Source organism: Scyliorhinus torazame, chromosome 10 (assembly GCF_047496885.1).
Source record: "Scyliorhinus torazame isolate Kashiwa2021f chromosome 10, sScyTor2.1, whole genome shotgun sequence".
Classification (NCBI taxonomy): domain Eukaryota; kingdom Metazoa; phylum Chordata; class Chondrichthyes; order Carcharhiniformes; family Scyliorhinidae; genus Scyliorhinus; species Scyliorhinus torazame.
Genome location: NC_092716.1, coordinates 237704187 through 237726723, shown reverse-complemented (window position 1 = coordinate 237726723; position 22537 = coordinate 237704187).

Below are 22537 nucleotides of genomic sequence, written 5' to 3'. Positions count from 1 at the left end.
CTCCACTGCCACCATCTCCACCACCACCATCTCCACTGCCACCACCACCATGTTCTCCACCATCAACATTTCCACCATCTCCACCAGCGCCATCTCCACCATTGCCACCATTTCCATCTCCACCAGCACCATCTCCACCATTGACACCATTAGCATCTCCACCATCACTATCTTCACCACTGCCATAATCACCATCTCCATTGCTACTATCATCACCATCTCCACCATCACCATCTCCTCCACGGCCACCATCTCCACTGCCACTGCCGCCATCATAATCTCCACTGGCACTAAAACCATCTCCTCTGCCATCATCACTATCTTCACTGCCCCCATCACCCCTCAGAGCAACTAGGGATGAGCCCATCCTGCAAAAAACAAAATAAATCAATTAATTTCATTTCATTTAAGGCTGCATAGGTAATGTCCACTGCCTCCAAGGAGGCATTGTGTAACAAATATAATTGAAGACAATGTGTTACCTTCACCCCTTGATGTAAAATGAAGGTAATCAATTTTCTACTTCCCCGTTGAAGTTCAAGTTCACTAATATATAGAGTGAAAGAATGGCTTGGCAGACATTCAAACCTAAGAATTTCTCTTCCACCAGCCTCTAGTTGAAAGAACAGGAAAGGCTTAAAATGAAAAAGGACAATTGTCATGTTGTCAGGGTACCACAGAATCTCTTAATCTATTCCAGGAAAGACACTTTTGCCCTTTCCAATGTATTAAAAGCAATTTCCTTGGTAACTGGAATGAGAGTGGTAGAAAGGTCTGAATGAAGACTATTTTAATTCTATTGTTTTCCGTTATTAAAAGAAAGTCTGTCCTTAATGTAATAAAATTACAGTATTTTCTCTGATGGGTGCAGTTACATTTACTGCGGCCAGCTTTACATTATTAATAATGAGAGCGCCTTTTTAAAACAATCGTGATGAGCTGCTGAATGATATTCCATTAAGAAATGCTGTAACACATTGACAAATCACTTAGTACAACCAGATACACGCCTTGCCCAGCGGGTTCACCATTTTGTGTCTGGGTGGCAATAGCCTGATTTGCATCCTGATGTTTTTGGTACCTCAGAATATGTTGCTATCGGGGAAGTGTGAGACCACGTGTCCTCCAGTTTCTCACTTATTGCATAAGCTCCGAGGTTAGAGAATGGGAAGGCAAAGAAAGGACAGCATCATGTACATTAAGACACAGTAAGCGCATGTAGTTTGCATTAATAGGGAGCGAGCTCAAGATCAAATATAGAGGAAGCTCACACCCTGGTGGAGTCCCTTTAGAGAAACTAGAGAAGAATTGTAGGACATTGAGAACTTCGATTTGCTTACCCAGAAACCTGGCACTCCCAGTCCTATGAAATATGACATGATTTGGGTAGTAGGTGGCATAGAATGCTGACAGGTTTTCTTTCATGGAAATTAATCTTTTCAGATGCAGTTGAAAATAGCTGTCCCAGACACTCAAATGCATACAACTTTGACATTCAAGCGAAGAAGGAAACAACAAGAATGGAAAAAGACACGCAGAAACAAAAACGTGTGCCTCAGGTTTGTCCGGATGACATCTATTCAAGCAACATAATATTGTCAGTATTTGATACAATTTACATTACCGAGGTGTACAAAATCTGCAAAACCGTAACCAAGCAACTTCTCCATGGTAACAGTGCCCTTCAAGAATTATATTTTCAGACATTACAGCAGCTTATTAAAAGGTACAGGTGAACAACACAAGCTGAGAAATGTGATTTTAGGGCTCAGAATGCAGGCTGCATAAATGTCCTCAAATACAGAGCATAAACAGCAAAATGAAAGGCCGAAGAGGGAGTGCTCAGAGCATGTTGTTCTGGAACACTAATTTAATACAAATGGTAACAGTAACAAGTATGTTTATAAGGTGTTAAAAGCACCATTGTAGATTGTCTTGACAAGCTCTGAACATTTTACTGGAAAGGATGTGGGAAAAGATAACATCTGGTACGTTTATTAAAGAAACTGATTTCTACTGTGATTTCAAAAAGAAAATACATATATCCCTATGATCATGATTATCTTGTTACCTTGAAAATGTTTGTGCTGATTACTGAAATTTGGATATTCTTGTCTATTATAAACAATCTTTTTTCTGTATTGTTGACAATTCTATGTCGGGTTCTTTTGAGTTCAGACTAAGTATGGCTCCCAGTAATCTGTACGTTAGTTGGAGTATGGTTCATTGTCCTAGACAAACACTATTGCTCAAAATCACGGATTCCTTTCTGTGATTCTATGTGGTACTATCAAAAAACTTGCCAGGAAATTATCGGCTGTGTATGTGACTGAACGATACAATTATAATCATGGATTTTCTTTTGTGCTTTTTGAGAGAGTTCACTTTGGCTCCTCCCATTTACCACAAAATGTGAATTTCACTGAATAAAGTTCACCAAGGTCATGAAACCCCCTTCCTGTTCTTGCAAGGAAAACCCTTCCTGTTCTTGCAAGGAAAAAAAACCAAAATCGATGTTCGATGATGCTTTACGAATTCAAATTCTCTACTCCAGCAAAAGAATCAGACCAATCGTGGAGGTCGTTCTGGTGTGTGCTTCTCAGCAACAGGCTTTGATAAGTTGCGTTGATTCAGATTTGAGCCTCGATCAAGTACTGACGGATTTTGCTCAGAGTTGGTTCCAATATTCATTAGAAACAATATGGAAACAATGTTCAATAACTATGCATTGAAAGAAAGTGTCAGGATCGCCAATGATAGAATAACAGCATAATGTGAAATGAATGTGTGTTTCAGGAGTTTGCTCAGAAGTTCTGCAAACTGAAGAAAATGCAGGTAAGTCACCTCTGAAAAATAAAACAAAATCTGCACCTCTTGGAAGATATTCTCCATGTTGCAATTGAATCTTCATGAATTGATAAGGTTAGTTACATTTAAAGTTGCCTTTAATCTATAGTGGTTCTGGGAATGTAAGAAACGAGTTGCCAGTTGAAAGTACTGATTCAGTAAATGCCCTTGGTCATCCTTACGCTGAGAACTTTTGAGTTTACAAGAGTAAGAGACGACTTGCTTGGAAGCTTTAAGATCCTGAGGGGTCTTGGTTGAGTTGGTGTGGAGAGGATGCTTCTTCTTGTCGGAGAATAAGGAGTCACTCATTTAAGACAGAGATAAGAAATTATTTCTCTCTGAGGGTTGTGAGTCTTTGGAGCTCCTTCAAAAGGCAGCAGAAGCAGAGTCTTTGAATGTTTTTAAGTCAGCTGGAATAATTCCTGATTGGCAGCACAGTGGTTAGCACCGTTGCTTCACAGCGCCAGGGTCCCAGGTTCGATTCCCGGCTTGGGTCCCTGTCTGCACGTTCTCCCCGTGTCCGCGTGGGTTTCCTCCGGGTGCTCCGGTTTCCTCCCACAAGTCCCGAAAGACATGCTGTTAGGTAATTTGGACATTCTGAATTCTCCCTCAGTGTACCCGAACAGAAGCCGGAGTGTGGCCACTAGGGGATTTTCACAGTAACTTCATTGCAGTGTTAATGTAAGCCTACTTGTGACAATAATATAGATTATTAAAGGTTATTGGGGGTAGACAGGAATGTGGGGTGGAGGTACGATCAGCCATAGTTTTATTGAATGGCGGAGTAGGTTTGAAGGGCTGAATGGCCTACTCCTGTTCCTAATTCGTATGTTCGCATGATTCCTGCCTCCAAAAGAGAAGAGAAAGGGGCGAGCAGAAGGCAAAAAGACTGCTTTTATGCAGCTGAAAACCTTTTCACAGGTCATCAACGAAGACGTTTGATATTTTACATCTGGAGCCAAAAAGGAAATTATATCTGGAGCTAGTTCCCTGGAATTTCCAAAGGGGTTCTTCCCCAATCTCTCGTTCTCTCTCTCTCTCTCTCTCTCTCCAGGAATTGTCACCATCTGCCACACATTAGCAATGGCAGTCACTGCTCCCCTTCCAATGGAATCAAAACTCGGCATGTTTCACTTTCCATGACGAATGCTGCAAAGAGCAAGTGAGTACAAAAATAAAAGTTGCTTTATACCACTGCTTTGAATTGCTAGCTGAGGTCAGTTACAGGACAATGAGGTAATGTCATGACCTGTGGATTTTGTTGTACATAAAAACGATGTGAAGCTCAACACAAACTGAACAGTACAACCAACTTGGTATTCGTTGGTAGAAAACAGCAGGGAAAACAAATTTCCTGCAACGGAGGCTCGTATATTCACACAATGACTGAAGTAGATCACTAAAAGTAGATGCCACAACGTACCCGCTATTATAGATAACATATTGTGCAGCTCATGTAGGCCAATGAATATGGCACCAGTAGTTCTGCATTTCCATCCAATATCCTTGGCGTCTCTGAAATCTTCCAGGTTCTCTCCCAAATAATTCAGTGAAAGCTTCTCCACATGGAGTGAGCTGCTTAATGTCACAGGCACCACCACCTGGGACTTGGCATGAATACTGTAATTTGCAGAACCCCGCTGTTCATCTTTCTAATCTGTTGCTAGCTACATCTTTGCTAAATTTTCGTTATGTCAGTACAGTAGTCTTTACGTATATCTGTAATTACTACTTTCCACAGGAATTGCAACAGGGGCACTACTGGAGTTTAACCAGCAGCAGCATACTGACGAGCATCTTTGATAACATTAGGTATTTTTATCTTGTTTTGGTTTGATAACTGTTCTTTCAAATCCAGTGAGAGTTTGGAAGCTGTTTAAAACCCGTGTGCCAGTTCAGATTCAATATCCATATACGTTTGCACTGCTACTCCACAGTAACATTGCTGAACATGAGACTTTGATTCTACAACTTCTACTCCTGTAAATAGTTAAGACCATGCTTACTCTTGCAATAGTACTTTTCCACACGTGCCTTGTTTGGTGGTTGCCAACCAACTATCATATTTGCTGGACAATAAAATACGTTTTTTCCAGAAAAATGTCACCTAAAATTGGCATGCACCTGAAGGTTGCAGCCAAATACTTTCTAACTATTTCCTATTAAAATTTTTACGTGCTTTGTGGTTTGGATCATTTTAAGGTCCAGCAAATATTGTATTTATAATAATAATAATAATCGTTATTAGTGTCACATGTAGGCTTACATTAACACTGCATTGAATTTACTGTGAAAATCCCCTAGTCGCCACACTCTGGCGCATGTTTGGGTACACAGAGGGAGAATTCAGAATGTCCAAATCACCTAACAAGCACATCTTTTGGGACTTGTGGGAGGAAACCGGAGCACCCGGATGTAGCCCGTGCAGACACAGGGAGAACGTGCAGACTCTGCACAGACAAGTGGCAAACATAGAACATAAGAACATAGAACCTACAGTGCAGAAGGAGACCATTCGGCCCATCGGGTCTGCACCGACCCACTTAAGCCCTCACTTCCACCCTATCCCCGTAATCCAATAACCCCTCCTAACCTTTTTTGGTCACTAAGGGCAATTTATCATGGCCACTCCACCTAACCTGCACGTCTTTGGACTGTGGGAGGAAACCGGAGCACCCAGAGGAAACCCACACAGACACGGGAGAACGTGCAGACTCCGCACAGACAGTGACCCAGCGGGGAATCGAACTTTCGGACCCTGGCGCTGTGAAGCCACAGTGCTATCCACTTGTGCTACTGTGCTCCCCCACAAATATCATTCACACCACACAAGTGACCATTTCCAACAAGAGAGGACCTAACCAGCTCCCCGTGATATTCTGCGGCATTGCTGGTTTAGCAGAGTGGGCTAAACAGCTGGCTGGTAATGCAGAACAATGTCATCAACGCAGGTTCAATTCCCGTACCGGCCTCCCTGAACAGGTGCCGGAATGTGGCAACTAGGGGCTTTCCACGGTAACTTAATTGAAGACTACTTGTGACAATAATGAATAGGATGGGAATAGAGGGATTCGGACACCGGAAGTGCAGAAGATTTTAGTTTAGACGGGCAGCATGGTCGGCACAGGCTTGAAGGGCCTGTTTCTGTGCTGTACTTTTCTTTGTTCTTTGTTCCTTTTCTTTAACCTCATCCAGCCCTCCAAACTCAAACCTTTGCTAATTCTGGCCTTTTCCTTGATATCCACCACTTGGTGGCTGGGCCTTTAGGTGCCTTTAGAGCTGAAGTTCCATCCCTATACCTCTCTGACTTTCTACCTCTCATACCTCCTGTAAGATATTCCTGAGCAACCTACCTCATTGTCAAAGTTTTTCGGCACCTGCCCTGATATATCTTAAGATGGATCGGTGTCAAATCTGGTCTGATCCTCACCATTGCTGTCGTAACCCTAGATTTGGGTTTGGTGGGTAGCATCATGAATATTGAAATGCTGATGTCCAATGAGGGACATCATTCAAGGTTTCTTTGTGGGCCAAGAAGGACAGAGTTCTCCTCTCATCATCTCAAGGAAAATTTCAGCATCCTTTCCCTATTTTGGCCCCCCTCACACCTCCACCTTTGACTCCTATTTCTGCCACTGAAATGCGATTTAGTGGCTAAAACCGCTCCAGCTGAACACTGGCCCGATAATCGGGCCTTCTTCCCATCCAACTCCTCTGGCATGACCGATTCCCACCATTTCTGCCATTTATATAACTTGAGAGTGTGCATCTTTACAGCCTTCTCCTTGGATCTGCCTGCCGTCAAACAGAACATCCCATGGGCTATCGGAGGACAGAATAATCAACAATTACATCCTCATGTCAGTTGATTCAGCCGTGTGAACGTGGTGGGCTGATGTTTTGAAAACACGTGTTTTCAGCCCCACTTCGTATCAACCCCTCGTTGGATGCAGCAAACAGGTGCACACTGCTAGACTCAAGCGTATTTAACTAGAGAAATCCAGTGAAGGAGAAAATAATCCCTTTCCATTTAGAACTGAGATCATTGTCGCAGGAATGAAGTGAGAGTTTTGTGGAAAAGACATTTATGTTGAAGATTTCTCGAATCCGGAATGCCCCACCTGAAACAATGGTGGAAGCAAAGACCATATTAAGGGAAATGAATAACAATTAGAAAAATAAAGGAAAGTTTAATATCGGAAAAGGCAAGTGCATTGGAATAACCGGATTGCTCTTAGAGCTGACACAGGCATGGAGTACCAAATAGCCTTATATTTTGCAACAAGTGGACAGCACGGTGGCGCAGTGGGTTAGCCCTGCTGCCTCACGGCGACGAGGTCCCAGGTTCTGGGTCACTGTCCGTGTGGAGTTTGCGCATTAGTACATAGTACATACATACATAGAACATACAGTGCACAAGGAGGCCATTCGGCCCATCGAGTCTGCACCAACCCACTTAAGCCCTCACTTCCACCCTATCACGGTAACCCAATAACCCCTCCTAGCCTTTTTGGTCACTCAGGGCTATTTGGCATGGCCAATCCACCTAACCTGCATGTCTTTAGACTGTGGGAGGAAACCGGAGCACCCGGAGGAAACCCACACAGACACGGGGAGAACATGCAGACTCCGCACAGACAGTGACCCAGCGGGGAATCGAACCTGGGACCCTGGTGCTGTGAAACCACAGTGCTATCCACTTGTGCTACCATGCTGCCCCTGATTCAAAAAAAAAAATTATCCCAGTGTTTGTGTGGGTTTCGCCTCCACAACCCAAAAATGTGCAGGCTAGGTGGATTGGCAACTACATTGCCCCTTAATTGGAAAAAATGAATTGGGTACTCTAAATTTAAAAAATATATATTTTGCGACAAAATTCAATGGTTTCAGCTGTGCAATGTCTCTCGGGTAAAATCAAGATTCTCTTGATTGTCATTCAGTCACTTTTTTTCCCCAAAATTTGCATTCTGCAGCTGGAATGGCAAAGCTTTTAATATTTAAACCGATAACTGACATGTGAACTACTTTCGATGCAATTTAGCATAATTATTTCACGAATAGCTTGTACATTTTGTTACGACACGTTAAACTACATTCTCAGCAATCGCAGTTTCTATAAACTGCATGTTTCTGTAATGTTGCTAATGATGTGAAAAATGAATGAATGCTCCATCCCCAGTGCTTAAATACACAAAACGTGTTGGAAAAAGAAGGGGAAACAATTATATGCAATGTTTTATTTCGTGTAGAGGGGATATTTTTGTAGGACCAGGTAAGGTCAATTCTTACAAATTGTTTTAAAAATTGAAAAAGGGAACAATCATTGAAAGGAGAATTCCTTTTTCCTCAGTGGAATTCCATTGTTTCTGCTTATTTGCCATTAATGTTGCCCCCTTCCCAAAAAGTGGTTCTTACATCATGGAAAGCAAATAGACCTGCGCAATCTGAAGGTGAATTGAGACCTACACCACATGTATCCAGAGCCCCAAAGAGTGGCACATTTCTCCAGCTTCAAAGAGATGCCAGAACCTTGTTTATTCTTTCGTAGGATGTGGGCCTCGCTGGCTAGACCAGCATATATTGCCCATCCCTAATTGCCCTCGTAAAGGTGGTGGTGAGCTGCCTCCTTGAACCGCTGCAGTCCATGTGGTGTAAGTACGGCCACAATGCTGTTGGAGATGCATTATTCCTCGTGTCTGAATAAAGCTCGTAGTCTTACAATTGATGTAGATGCTTTATTTCTGTGAGTTCGTTCTCTCTCCAGCGCTTAGACTATGTTACATCTGAGCTGCCTGTCTGTGTCCTGCTCACCAGCTGCCGTTCCTGTGAAGAGAGAGAGAATACTTCCTGTTTGTCTATGTAGCTATATCCATCCCTGGTGCTCCCTCTAGTGGTTACTTAGTTGTAGTGCATTTACCTTTACCCCTTGTGTATATACAGTGATGCATATCACTACATCCCCCTTTTTTTCTTGTTACATATTTTCTGTACTTTGTTAAAGAAAATTGTACAAAACAGGTAGATAAATGATGATATGTACAACTTGTGATGATATTGCTGATGATACGAAGCCAATTAATATTTATGAGTCCAATCTTAATAAAAACATTTATGAGTCCAAGCTTGATGAATTTGTATGGTTGAGTTGCTTCCTTCTTCTGAGGTTGAAGTGGTGATGTTGATGTTGTCATTTTTTTGTGAACGTCGTCAGTGTTCTTGTGTTTAAGTAATCAAGAAGTCATCATGAGGTGTTCAAATGGTCGAATCATTTTGTTGTCTGATTTACACTTTTTTTCTATGCTTGTGGTAGCGATTCTGTATGTCACCTTTGTTGTCTGACCTGGACTTTTTCCTGTGCTTGCAGTATTGATTTTGTATGTCATCTTTGATGTCTAAGCTGGACTTTTTCCTGTGCTTGTGGTATTGATTCTGTATGTCATCTTTGTTGTTTGACCCGGGCTTCTTCTTGTGTTTGTGGTATTGATTCTGTATGTCACCTGCTTTGAGAGCTGGTTTGCTTGTTTGTAGTGGAGCAAATGTGAAGTTGTGAGATCCATTGTCATGCCATGGTATGTTTGTACTCTTGTCATTGGTTTGAGCTGTGCTGTTACATTGTCTTTCATGTGCAGAGTTGTACCATGTCGTATAAGTTGTTGCTTCATTGTTGTTGTTTTTGTCATTTCTGTCTTCATTGTTTTTGTTGTCGTATTTGTTGCTGTTTTTGTCATGCTTGTTGTTTCTGTTTTCGTTGTTTTCGTTGTTGTTGTCATGTTTGTTGTTGCGGTTGTTGTTCTTGTTTCTGTTGTGCTTCTTGTGGTTTTTGTTGTTCTTGTACTCAATGACTGTTCCGTGTGGATAATTCGAGTCATTCTCAAAGTTATTTGTGTCAGTGTCCTTTGTGGTATCTGATGTTTCATTGAGCGTTTCTACTTGAGGATTGTGTGAATGATCTGATATTGCATTGATCTTGGTGACATCAGTCATTTGTGGTTGATGTGATTCCTCTTTAATTCCTTGGTGCTCCTCTTCTGGAGTCATTTCTGGTTCACTTGAAACATCATTGATTTCTTGGTGCTCCCCTTTTGGAGTCATTTCAGGTTCATTTGAATCATCATTGATTTCTTGGTGCTCCTCTTTTGGAGTCAAAATCTTCAAGATTTCATTTTCTTGTGGGTAGGTTAGCGTAGATGAGGTTTTAATTGACGTGGTCTCACTGGACTCAAGAGTAGTTTCACTTTGTTGAGTGCTTCTGTACATACAAGCTGAGATCTGTCAGTCTTGCTGTGATCTTGCACATCTTGTATGGGAATCGTGATTTCTTCATCACTTGTCTTACATACAGTGGGTAGACATTCAGTGTCTTCTTGTTAGTTAAATGAGCTAGATTGACTTTCAGAGTCTTCTTCTGGTGGCTCAAATAATCTGGGTAGACTTTCATAGTCTTTCTGGTGGCTCAAATAAGCTGGGTAGACTTTCATAGTCTTTTTGTTGTTCACGTGAGCTTGGTAGACTTTCATAGTCTGCTGCTGATTGCTCAGATAAGGTTGATAGACCTTCATGGTCTTGTTCCTGCATGGACATCGCTATGGAGTCATGAGTTGCTTCCATTGTGGAGTCTGTCAACGAGCTCTCTGTGGGGGCTTGTATTGCTCTCTCTGTGGAGTCTTCCAGCGCTCTCTGTGTGGAGTCGAGCAGTGGTCTCTCTGTGAAGTCGATCTGTGCACTCCCAACGGAGGCGTTCAGTACTCGCTGTGTGGCATTGTTTTCTTCTTGACTATTTGACATCCTACGTATCAACAATCTGCCATTGCATCATGGTATTGGATTCATCTACCATGAGTAGAGTCGTGTTGCGCTTTTCAACCGTGGCGCTGATGCTTTTATGATCATCATATCCAAATAACTCAGCCATGTCTGAGTCGTATTCTTCGATAAACAAATCACCTTCTTCTGTTTCGGATTTGTCATTGTGCTCTTCATGTTCAATGAACAAATCATCTTCTTTGGTTTTGGATTTGTCATTGTGCTCTTCACTTCAGGTGGTGCAAACTGCTTGTTCCAGGGTGCTGCGGAGGTTATTTTCAATTGCTGGTAGAAGTTCAGGCATTGTTCTGTCTTTCGAAGTGAACAATTTGTGTTTTGTAGCTTCAAAACTCTTTTTTTCAATTTTCAGACATTTTCCCTTTAAATGGGCATGCTCTGACGTCATGACGCTCGTGACGTAAAGCGTAGGAATGGATTGTGCATTAATCCTTTCTATTCTGATGATTGTTTGAGTTTTGCATCACTCATTTCCTGTGCAATTTGGTCTCTGAGCATTGAATGTCTTAAAGCAACATTGTTACTGGTGTTACAGTAATCTTCAATTTTTTCAAGTATTACTTCTAATTTGGTGTTGTCTTCACCTTTCAAATAATTAAAGCAGTTATAGATTTCTCTAGCTTCATGTCCTGCTAGGAGAAGTGCTATTTTCATTTCTTCTGAGGCCGCGCTCAACTCATTAGCTACGATATACAGTTTCAACGTTTATTTAAAAAATTTCCATCTGTGACTTAAATTACCAGTTGATTTCAGCTGCGCTGGAGTTCCAACGAGTTGGATCGACTCAGCGAAGTCTCCCCCTGTCCGAGTTTTCTTCTGTCTTTGATTGTGCTTTGTCCACATTTTGTGTAACGTTTCTAGTAAGCGTTCTGAACTCACCACACACATGATACCATGTATTATTCCTTGAGTCTGAATAAAGCTCGTAGTCTTACAGTTGAAGTAGATGCTTTATTTCTGTGAGTTCGTTCTCTCACCAGCGCTTAGACTATGTTACATCTGAGCTGCCTATCTGTGTCCTGCTCACCAGATGCCATTCCTGTGAAGAGAGAGAGAGTACTTCCTGTTTGTCTATGTATATATATCCATTTCTGGTGCTCCCTCTAGTGGTTACTTAGTTGTAGTGTATTTACCTTATCCCCTTGTGTATATACAGTGATACATATCACTACAGGAGAGAGAGCTTCAGGATTTTGACCCAACAACAATAGTCGGCACAGTGGCACAGTGGTTAGCACTGATGCTTCACAGCACCTAGGACCCGGGTTCAATTCCAGCATTGAGTGACTGTGCGGAGTTTGTACATTCTCCCCGTATCTGCGGGCTCTCCGGTTTCCTTCCACAGTACAAAGATGTGCAGGTGAGGTGGATTGGCTATGCTAAATTGTCACCTAGTGTCCAAAGGTTAGGTGTGGTGATGGGGATAGGGCAAGTAGTGGGCCTGGGTGGGGTGCTCGTTCAGAGGGTCAGTGCAGACCCGATGGGCTGAATGGCCTCCTTATGCACTGGAGGGATTCTATGATTGTCAGTGAAGAAGCGGCAATATATTTTCAAGTCAAGATGATGTGTGGCTTGGAGGGGAACTTGCAATTTAAATCATAATGTGGCAAGTGTAACCAGTTCTGGACCCAGTCTGGACCCAGTTGCACAGAGGTAATTCAAACAAGCTCCATGTTCCCTTGAGAACCATTTCACATGACACAAAGCAGAATCAAATGCCACTCTCAGCTTCCACATTTGTGATGGTCTAACTATCTGATAAATTCATAGTTAAATATGGCAGATGTTTTGACTTTTTAGGGTTATTTGTCGCACTGACCAAAGAAAACATCAGAAAAGATTTTAAACATATGCCCAGTGGTGAAGTATATCCTTGTACCACCATAAAAAGCTAAACTTTGTATAAACAATTAAAGGTAGCATTGTGATGAAGAAAAAGTGAGGCGCCTATAATAAAGACACATTAACTTGGCAAGTAAAATGCTTAATGCTTGGGAGATTAAGCCCCATGTCATTTAAATTGTTCTATTTTATGGCTGAACTGCAGTTCCATAAGTTCCAAAGTTAATTCAGTTTGTGGCCAGACAATAACTTTATTAGCATGAAGGAAGATAATCCAGAATGCTTGTTTATATTTATGGGGCGGGATTCTCAATTTTGCCAGTGCCCGGGGGTTTCCCGAAGGCGTGGGGCTGCCTCACAATGGGAACCCCCATTGCCGCCGGCGTAATGGAGAATCCCGTTGGCAGGTCGAGGCAGAAAAGTGGCGGGGCGGAGAATCCAGCCCATGACCTTATTCGCATTTACTGTTTATCTCTGTTTGCCATGCTTCCAACTATATCTTGTTAAAGATTGGTGCAAACAACCTTCTGCACTCACTCATCGCAACCAAATGTGTTTTCATAATGGAAATTCACCCTTTCCAACACACAAAGGAGATCTGATCCTGACACGTGCCCATCCTCTTACATTTAAATGCAGAATGTAAGTGACTTTGGAAAAGCAAGAGAACAAAAAATATTAGGGGAGCACATCACCCCCCAAAAAAAATTGAGCATCCACTGCTCAGCTCAGGGCTATAATATTAGTGTAAAAAACAATTCTTCTCATCTCCTATTTAATGCAGCCTTCGTAAGCACGGGTTTTCATTGGAGTGGGAGCACTCTGAAGAGAAAGAGTATGGACATAAAGTAATAACTCAGAGAACAGGAGGAAAAACACTGGGGCAACGGAGGGAGACTATTTGAGGAGAGGACAAGTAGATGTTGCAAAGAGAATTTTAATTAGAAGCAGAATAAACTGGGAGGATAAAGGTATAAAAGATAAATGTAGCAAAACATTACGATAATATATATTCAATGAAGAAATTCTTTGCATAAATGGTGGTAAATGCCAAGAATAACCTGCTAAAATACAGTTATTACCAGGTTGTGAAAGATAAGAGGCCGCATTATCCATTCATGAGGCGAAGTGTGGATGCCGGGCCAGGATTAGTGGGCTTCTGCGAAAGCAAACCTGGCGCCGCACCTAGACCAAGTCACCAACTGTTAAGGGGCTAGCATTAGCGCCACGTGGAACACGATTGGTTCCAATGAGAAACAGTGTCGGGTTCGGGATTGACACTCATGAGACTGACGAGCTGCAGTCGCATATACACACTTAAACCCCACGCGCACTCATCCCAGCCAACAAGATAGCAGCAAGGAGAGCGGCACCCCTTTTCACGGACGCTGTACTCGAGACCTTGTTGGGTGCCATGGAGGAGAGGTGGCTGACCCTGTAACCCGGGTGGGAGGAGGCTGCCAGCCACATCCGTTTGCTGTGCCTGGACGCCTGGTCTTCTGGGGGATACCCGGCCCCAGGGTCCATTCCCTGCTCAGCATCCCCCACCCCGCCCCACCTCCAGCCAGCCCGGCCAGTGTTAGGACCAGCAACCCACGATCAGCTGCTGAATGTCCTACCCACTCATCAGCCACGGCCTGTTTCTCGATTTTTAAAAGCACAAGTGAACCTCGCAGTCAGGAATTCCCGCCCCCCCTCCCCCCCCTCCACCCCCCACCTCCGCAGAGGCAGAGGCCCCGGAGAATACTGGGTCAGGCCCGCTAATGATGTGCAAACAGTGTTTACTTTTCGTGCGGAGTGGAACGCATTGACGCAACTGTCGAGCACTGGAGGATTGCAATTTGGCGTGAACCGGGCACCCGCCACGATTTTGCCGTCAGGACTGATTTGCCGCCCAATTGCCTTTCCCGATTTTGGTGTCTGCCGATGGAGAATCCCGTCCAAGGTATTAAAAGGATGTTCGTGGTAGGGCCAGATAGTCTTTTACTACCCTGTACTCAGCTTTTATGTACAACATGTGAGTAAAACAACATTTCCAACAAAATCCTTTGTAAGATGTGCAACCGCAAAGAGGATCAGAAGGTAACAGGCAGGTTAAATGAATTCTTCATATGGAGACTGTAACCAAATTATGGAACTAGTTATTTATTGTTCAGTGATAGGTTTATTGAGAAAAAACATTAATATCACAACATGCCTATGTAAAATGCCACATATACATTAGTATCTTCAAGACATGAATAAGGAAATCAGTCATCTGTAAATAATATTACCAGGAATTCAGTGAGTACTGGAACTTTCTCATAAAAGTAGAAAATGCCTCTTGATGTATAAAACAAAATAAATTAACCCATTAATTGTGTGCAAACTGCTATGAACGTTCACATAAACTAAAAGAAGCAATTAAAAAGTACCAGGTTATTCCTCCTCCATGGGAATTCTTCAAGGGATGTAAGTGAATTAGATGATTGCTCTTTAGTCGATATCTTATAGTTTGCTTAGTTTGGTAGAATTGAGTTTTTAAAAAAAGATTGAGGCAGTAGAATTAATAGAATATTAAAAACTGGCTTGGCAAGAAAAGGAAAAGTTGAAGATAAATGATAAAAGCTCTAGCACAAGAACATATCGATTGACTTCATACTCAACGCCTACTCGTTATTCACAAATTATATGGATAAGAGAATTTCCTGCCTGAGAAATTATTTAATGAGGCCAATAGGGTTTCAAAGGGTTAAGTTGTTGAGGCTCAGTTCCTCAAGTTGGAAGATGCTAAATGGTAATTGTGAAATTTGGATGAAAGATCTGTGCTTGGGGAATGGAGCTGCGAAGGCTGCCCTTTTCAGGTAATGATATCTGGAAGTCTATTCACACTGATCACTCTGTGCAAAGTAAAGAAAATTCCATTATTCCTGCAGAGTGATATTGACAAAGTTTTTAGTCTTGAACTCTTCAGGAAAAATGCAAGATTCCCAGATTTCAAACGATTGGAGCAATTTACACTGCACGTGTCCTGATTGGCCAATGAGTTGGCCTGTGCCAACTTGTTCAGGTGTAGACTGCCCCTTAACGGTACAGCCATCATTTTCCTCAGTATTGGTGCCAGCACCTCACAAACCAGTTCTCCCGCATAATGAGCCCTGCATTCATTTCTCTAATCATATTTACTCTATGCCAATTTGCACCTGGTTCAGCTAATAATACAGAGATGATTACCTTTTAGATTAAGCAAAATGCTGCAGATGCCGGAATCTGAACGCATAACAGAAAATACTGGAAAAAAGCAGCAGTTCTGGCAACATCTGTACGTTGTAATTTTTCTATAATTTGTCAATGTGTCAGGCTTGGACTGAAAACTGGCGCATATCTCCCCAGATGCACCGCCAAATTTTCAGACCAGATTTTCTGGCAGTCTGACAATAAAAATTGGATGGCAAGGCTGCTTCCACAGAGGTCGGGGCACCATCTTTGAAGAGCGACTCGATCAGCAGTGCCAGACAGTGCCAACCTGGTATTGCTAGCCTGTGACAGGCATGGCCCTCTCCCCCCGGGGGCTATACTTACCTTGACCCCCCCCCCCCCCCCACCCCCAGAGCAGGATCCCCTCGTCTCTTTCCTATCCTCTAAGAGCTGTTGTGAACCTTGCCGACGTGACGTCACATCGGGAAAGTTTCAGTATTCCGTAAGGGGCGATCAAGTGGCAGGAAAGCTCTTTAATTATATTTAAATTCATTGAAACGTATTTAAATGAGGGTCCTTCGTTACATCACTGGCAAGGGGTGGGAGAAATCTAGGAAACAAGATCTCACCGGCAAGAATCTCGTTTCCTGACTGTTGCTTCTTGTAAACGCAGGTGCAAATTTGCCCCGTAAAGTAAGAGAAAACAGAGTTAATGTTTTATCTCCCCCATTTGATTCTTCATCAAAACTGGCAATGCTTTTATATTCTGTTTCTTAATTTGGTACCTAACTTCTCAAATTGACAATGCAAAACCTCAGTCCTTGTCCTGCCCATGTCGTTGGTACCTAATGGACAATAACAACTGGATCCTCCCCCTCCCATTCGGGCTACTCTCCAGCCCGGGCCAGATGCCCCAACTCAACCTGGCAACACAGCCTTCTGGACTTTCGCACTTTACTGCAGAGAGCAGTGTCAATCCCCTTCACTATACTATCCACTACTTCCACTATATTCCTGTTGCTCCCTCTGCTTGGTGACCATGATGTCTTGGTCGGGCTGCTCCACCACATTGGTGACCTCGCATTTGGCCACAGATGTTGTGAGCATCTCAAATGTGTTTGACAATTGCAAAGTCTCAGGCTCCTCCACTACTGTCTGCTCAGTCCCTTTACCCCAACCTCGTTCACAGTCACATCCTCCTGTGCCTTACTGCTGGCCGAACCTATTCTAAGAGGCATGACCATCTTCTGAAACAAAGAGTCCCGGTATTTCTTCGCCTTCCTCAAGTTGCGCAGTGTCTGCCGTGCAGCCTCTATGTTAATAATCCAGATCCAGAATTCCTTTAGCTGCTTTCACTTTTGACGAATGTGTTTGTCATGGATCGTCTTGGTGTCCAAAAACTCCCACATTCCACAGCTGCAACATAACACCTGTCCTGCCATTGTTACTTATGTTATTTAGTGTTAACTTAATTTAATTACCCACTTAATTAAATTAGAAGAATTCCTATGCACGCAAAACCTCTTTGCTCAAGCACCAAATGACTATGTATGCCGCTTCTGGCAAGTATAAATAAGTCATGTTGTGGCCTCGACTGATTCTCATAAATTGGTTGATTTTGTGTAGCTGGTAGCACGTTCAAAATGACAGGGTAGCACGTTTGCACAGTGGCTAGCCCAGTTGCTTCACAACTCCAGGGTCCCAGGTTCGATTCCCGGCTTGGGTCACTGTGCGGAGTTTGCACTTTCTCCCCGTGTCTACGTGGGTTTCCTTTGGGTGCTCCGGTTTCCTCCCACGGTCCAAAGATGTGCAGGTTAGGCGGATTGGCCATGCTAAATTGTCCTTGTGTCCAAAAAATGTTTAGGTGGGGTTACAGGTATAAGGTAGAGGTGTGGCTAGGCTGAGGTGCTCTTTCCAAGGGCCGGTGCAGACTCGATGGGATAAATGGCCTCCTTCTGCACTGTAAATTCTATGACTATGACACTACTACCTTTTTCTTATTAGCTTGAACCTTTGTCCCCTTCGTCCAGTCCCATGGTTCAATTTGAAGTATTATAATAGGTTATCTTTCATATTTTCCTTGATAATCTTGCACATCTCCAGAAAATCATCCCTCAGACGTTTCTTCCCAAGCCCAAAACTTGCTTTCTATGCAGTCTTCCCTCTTCTCTCGGACCAAGAAACACTAGGAACCGGCCTATTGGCACCGCTCTGTCCGAACTCCAATGCTTCATTTTCTCACTTGTTTCTTGCCAATAAGAACTGGTCATAGTGTAGAAGGTGCGGTGTGACCAGAGCACTATACAATTTGATCATTACCTCCTCGTGTATATATATTCTACTGTTTTAGTACACAGTTCAACATTAATTGTAATCCTGTGGTTGAATATACTGAGCCTTACGATGTTACTCGCCTTGCAAATTCAGGGCTGTGAAGATATCATTCGCTGAGGGAGGATTACTGCAGCTAAAAGTCTCATTCAGACAGAAAGTGCTTTTGTTCAGTTGTTTGGCCTTGAAAATATGGAGGGGTTGATGAAAGTCAATTTGGGGTTATCCACCCATGAAGCTGCTAAGTGTCTTTTCTTCAATGTTATGTTGTCTATCTCACTTGAATAAATGTGAAGCTTAGTCCATAAAAATACCAGTCATTACTTGCTTTATGTTCTGCATTATCTGTTTGCTAATGCCTGAACAAAAGCAATAGTTTTGACTCTGAAATAAAATCTCTCTAATGGCATATTTATATATACCATGTATATATGTAATTTTTTCACAGATTAACTTGAATTGTCTGGATTGGAGAGGACTATTGTACCAGGTTCCATGCAGATATCCAGCACGCATGTGTCAAACATCATTATAGATACACATACACCTCAAGATCTCTAACATGGATGATGCATCAGTTCAATTGGATGAGAGTGTATTACAAATAAAATAACTGGAGGTCAACAGTTCTTCTTGGCACAAAACCTACAGAGAGAGGGAGATCAGTGGCCTGTATTCAAAGAGGCAGGGCACGAGGAACACATCCAAAATGTTGTGACTAACCTGACTAACTCCCACTGAAACTCAACCTTGTCATTTGTTGCATCAACAAATTGCTGTGGAACAGTTTACCAAGAAGAGTATAGCAATCATAGTGGCCGTTATAAATGTTGTGGCGAGATCGGGCTGAGCAGTGTAGAGGCCTGACTTGAAAATGCTGTGCACACTCTACATCTTGCCTAGGAAGACTGTGCATGCTTCCCCTGATGTACTGCTAATGCTCCTATTTCCACAGGCTGTGTGGAAACCTGTCTGAACGACACGGAATACTTTGATCCTGCGGCTTCTAACTCACTGCACAATTTGAACATGTTGCATGATGGGGTTTGCCTCATGAGTTCTGAATTGCCTGTGCAGCCCATTCAATGAAACCGCTTTGCCATCAACATTCCCCTGCGTCATCTCTGGATGCCAGTTGGGTAACGCTCCTCCATTCTGCCAACACCTGCCTGGTCCTGTCCATCGACCACTAACTAAGACTAGGCACCCATGCTCAGTGAACAGTTTGCCTGAGCAGCGAACCACGTGGCCCCTCGCTTGTCCCTTTTGACTAGTTAAGACACGCTATATCTTTCTGCATGGGGTAAAGTAGAGAGACCTGCTTGCCAAAACCCTGGTGTCAATTCCTGCCCTGGAGCAGACTACTTTACCCACAGAAACCTTTGTGCCATTTTCCATTTTGCCCTCCAGGGTCCTGTAGTCAGATGAGGCGTGCACCGAAACAAATGCCTCACCATTTGTACAAATGCAGTTTCTATTATGTCAAAAGGATCCTCATTGCATTTTAACTGAGCTCTAAGTGGGAGGCTGCTGTGGTTTTATTTAGAGGTGGCGGGGGGGGGGGGGGGGATTAGATGGATAAAGTAGCAAAATACCATCGTATAAAAACAAACAAAAGGGATGATAGTATCTGTCATTAATTGTGTTTTCGATGTGTAAAGGAAAACTAAAAGATGTACAGTTATCAGACCAGAAGACTAAAAAAGAGAGTAAAACATTACAGCGAAAGGCAGATTAGGTCAGGCAGCCAAAATAAACGTTCTTTATCCAAACACACAGTATAAGGGAACAAATTGAATGGATTGCAGAAAGCTGGCTGGATTCTCCAGGCCCCCAGCCGTGTGTTTCTCGGCAGTGCAGCATTCGCTGGTGGCGGGGTTAGAAAGTCTCGCCGCTTGTCAAAGGCATTTCCCATTGAAACCATCGCATGCTACCAGGAAACCCACAGGCAGAGGTGCACTGCCGGCAGGAACAGGGGACAGGACAACCGGCAGCAACTGCTCCGGCGTCACCAGCCCCCGAAAGAACGGCCACCGTGATCTTGCCGGCCGGCGTATTTCCGCGCATGCGCTGGGATTCTCTTCTCCACGCCGGCCCCCGGGCAATATGGCGGAGCCCTACAGGGGTCCAGCGCGTAGGAAAGAAGTCCTCCCCACGGAACAAGTCCACCCACCCGCAGATCAGTAGGCCCTGATCGTGGGCCAGGCCACCATGGGTGTCGGTTCCCTCCGCGTCCCCCCCCGAGGACCGCCCCCGCATACTCACCTGCCAGGTCCCGCCGTGCATGAGGTGAGTAATTCACGCCGGCGGGACTGGCCAAAACTGGACGGTCGCTCGGCCCACCTGGGCCTGGTGAATCGCCGGGGGGGGGGGGGGGGGGCGGGGTGGCACTGTCAACGGCCCCCAACCGGCGTGGCCGGAATCCCACCGCCACCCAAAAAATGGCGCCAGAGAATCGGGCAGCCGGCGGCGGGGCGGGATTCGCGCCTGCCCCTCGGGATTCTCCGATCCCGGTCAGGGAATTCCAACGACCGGAGAATTCCGGTCAACATGTTGACATGGTAGCCATTACTTAAGTGACTGCAGTAATATTAGAGTGTTTGAGACTGTAGGGGTTAATATGGGACTGGGGTAACAATGCCACCCACATTATGATTGAGAGTGTCAAATGGTAGTAGTAGAGTATAGTAGTGAAACTGGTAGAAGTCAGCATAAAGATAGAACCCAATCAGGAGTGTGTCTAATATAAATTTATCATGTTAGATATAATTGTTCAACCACAAAAGCCTTTTCGTTTGAGCATATGAAGAAGGAGCAGGAAGGAATATGCCATCCAAACCTTCGAGCTACTCTGCCACTTAATTCGATGATGGCTGATCTGATAGGAACCTCAAATCTTCATTCCGCCTACTCTCTATAATCTCTATAATCTATCACCCCCTTGCTGACCAAGAAACCATCTACTTCTGCCTCAAAAATATTCAAACACTCTGCTTCCACCAGGTTTTCAGGAAGAGAGCTCCAGAGACTCACCACCCTCTGAGAGAAAAATATTCTCCTTTTCTCTGTTTTAAATCGGCGATCCCTTATTTTTAAACAGTGACCCCCAGCTCTAGACTACTCTCCCACGGGAGGAAATGTTCTCTCCACATCGGCCCTGTCATGACCGCTGGAGATCAGATATGTTTCAATCAAGTTGCTTCAAAACTCCAGCGGATAAAAGCCTGGTCTGTAAAACCTTTCCTTCATGAGAACATGCAATGGATGAATCTTCCTGATGGTGGGCGGGGAAATCAGAGCTTGACCCACTGACAGCAATGGCGGAAATTCACTCCGTATCACGTGGAACATTGTTATCAAAAGTCAGAGGCCCGGGTTTTACGTTGGATCACTGGTGGGGCGGCCTCTATTTCACCCAGCCTGCCACGGTCTCAGAGCTTCAGTAATCTGGGCTCCATAGTTAACGGATGTCCCTGCACGGAGCTAGCAGTCCCCAAGCAATAGGAAGCTGCTGGGAACTGATGTCAAAGCCAAGAAACATGCCCCCAAATTTAGCGGCACCTTCCTAGAGCACCTACCAGATGCAGTGGAAGCCCACCACAATGTCCTCTACCCTCTGAGCAAACATCAGTAAGCAACGTCACCAGTCCAGCGTGGGAGATGGTAGCAGCAGTGATCAGCACCAACGCACTCCAAAAGAGGACAGCAATCCAGTGCAGGAAAAGGATGAATGATCCTCTCCATCCCATCAAGGTAGGACACTCTTCTCATCACTCTCAACTCACACAATCACAAACACATCACACATCCACAGGGATCTCACTCACTGCCAGCTCAAGGTAATACACCACTCACTCTCCCACACACATCTTCATCTCCCCTGTGAGTGATGACCGCTTCCTGTCGTCGTCCCACTCCTCATCCAGATATGCCGGATACCTTTATCATCTGGCCTAGCAGGAATTCTGCTTACACTCTCTTCTTCATCTGTCTTCATGCAGGACAAGCTGGCACAAAACAAATGGGAGAAATCGCAGACCGATGGAGGAATGGCTCACCTCAAGGCCCTGACAGACTTTGACAATAGTATGATCCAGCTGGCTGGCGAGGATGTGGACCATTCGTGTGCAGATGTTGAGGTCAGCAGTGCTCAAGCAAGTGTGGATCATGCACTCCCAACATCCTTCAGACAGCCATACTGTGACTGATGGTTCAAATGACACATCTGGGAAGCAGCCAAAGTGGTCCACAAGCCAGGTCCTGGACCCCGGTCCCAAGGACATTATAGATGAGGAATCATAGACAACATTGAATACATGTTACAGTGCTCACCCACAACTTCCACCAATGCAGAGAAACGCACCTCAATGGGACTTTGTTCCAGAATAGCGTTGAGGTCCCAATCTGCTGAGCACATTGTACTGATCCACAGCTTTGTCTGAGTCAGATGAGGGGTCTCTGGACTCGGTCATGCCTCAGTTGCTAGAGTGCCAAAGACAAGCTCAGGAAAATCAGGAAG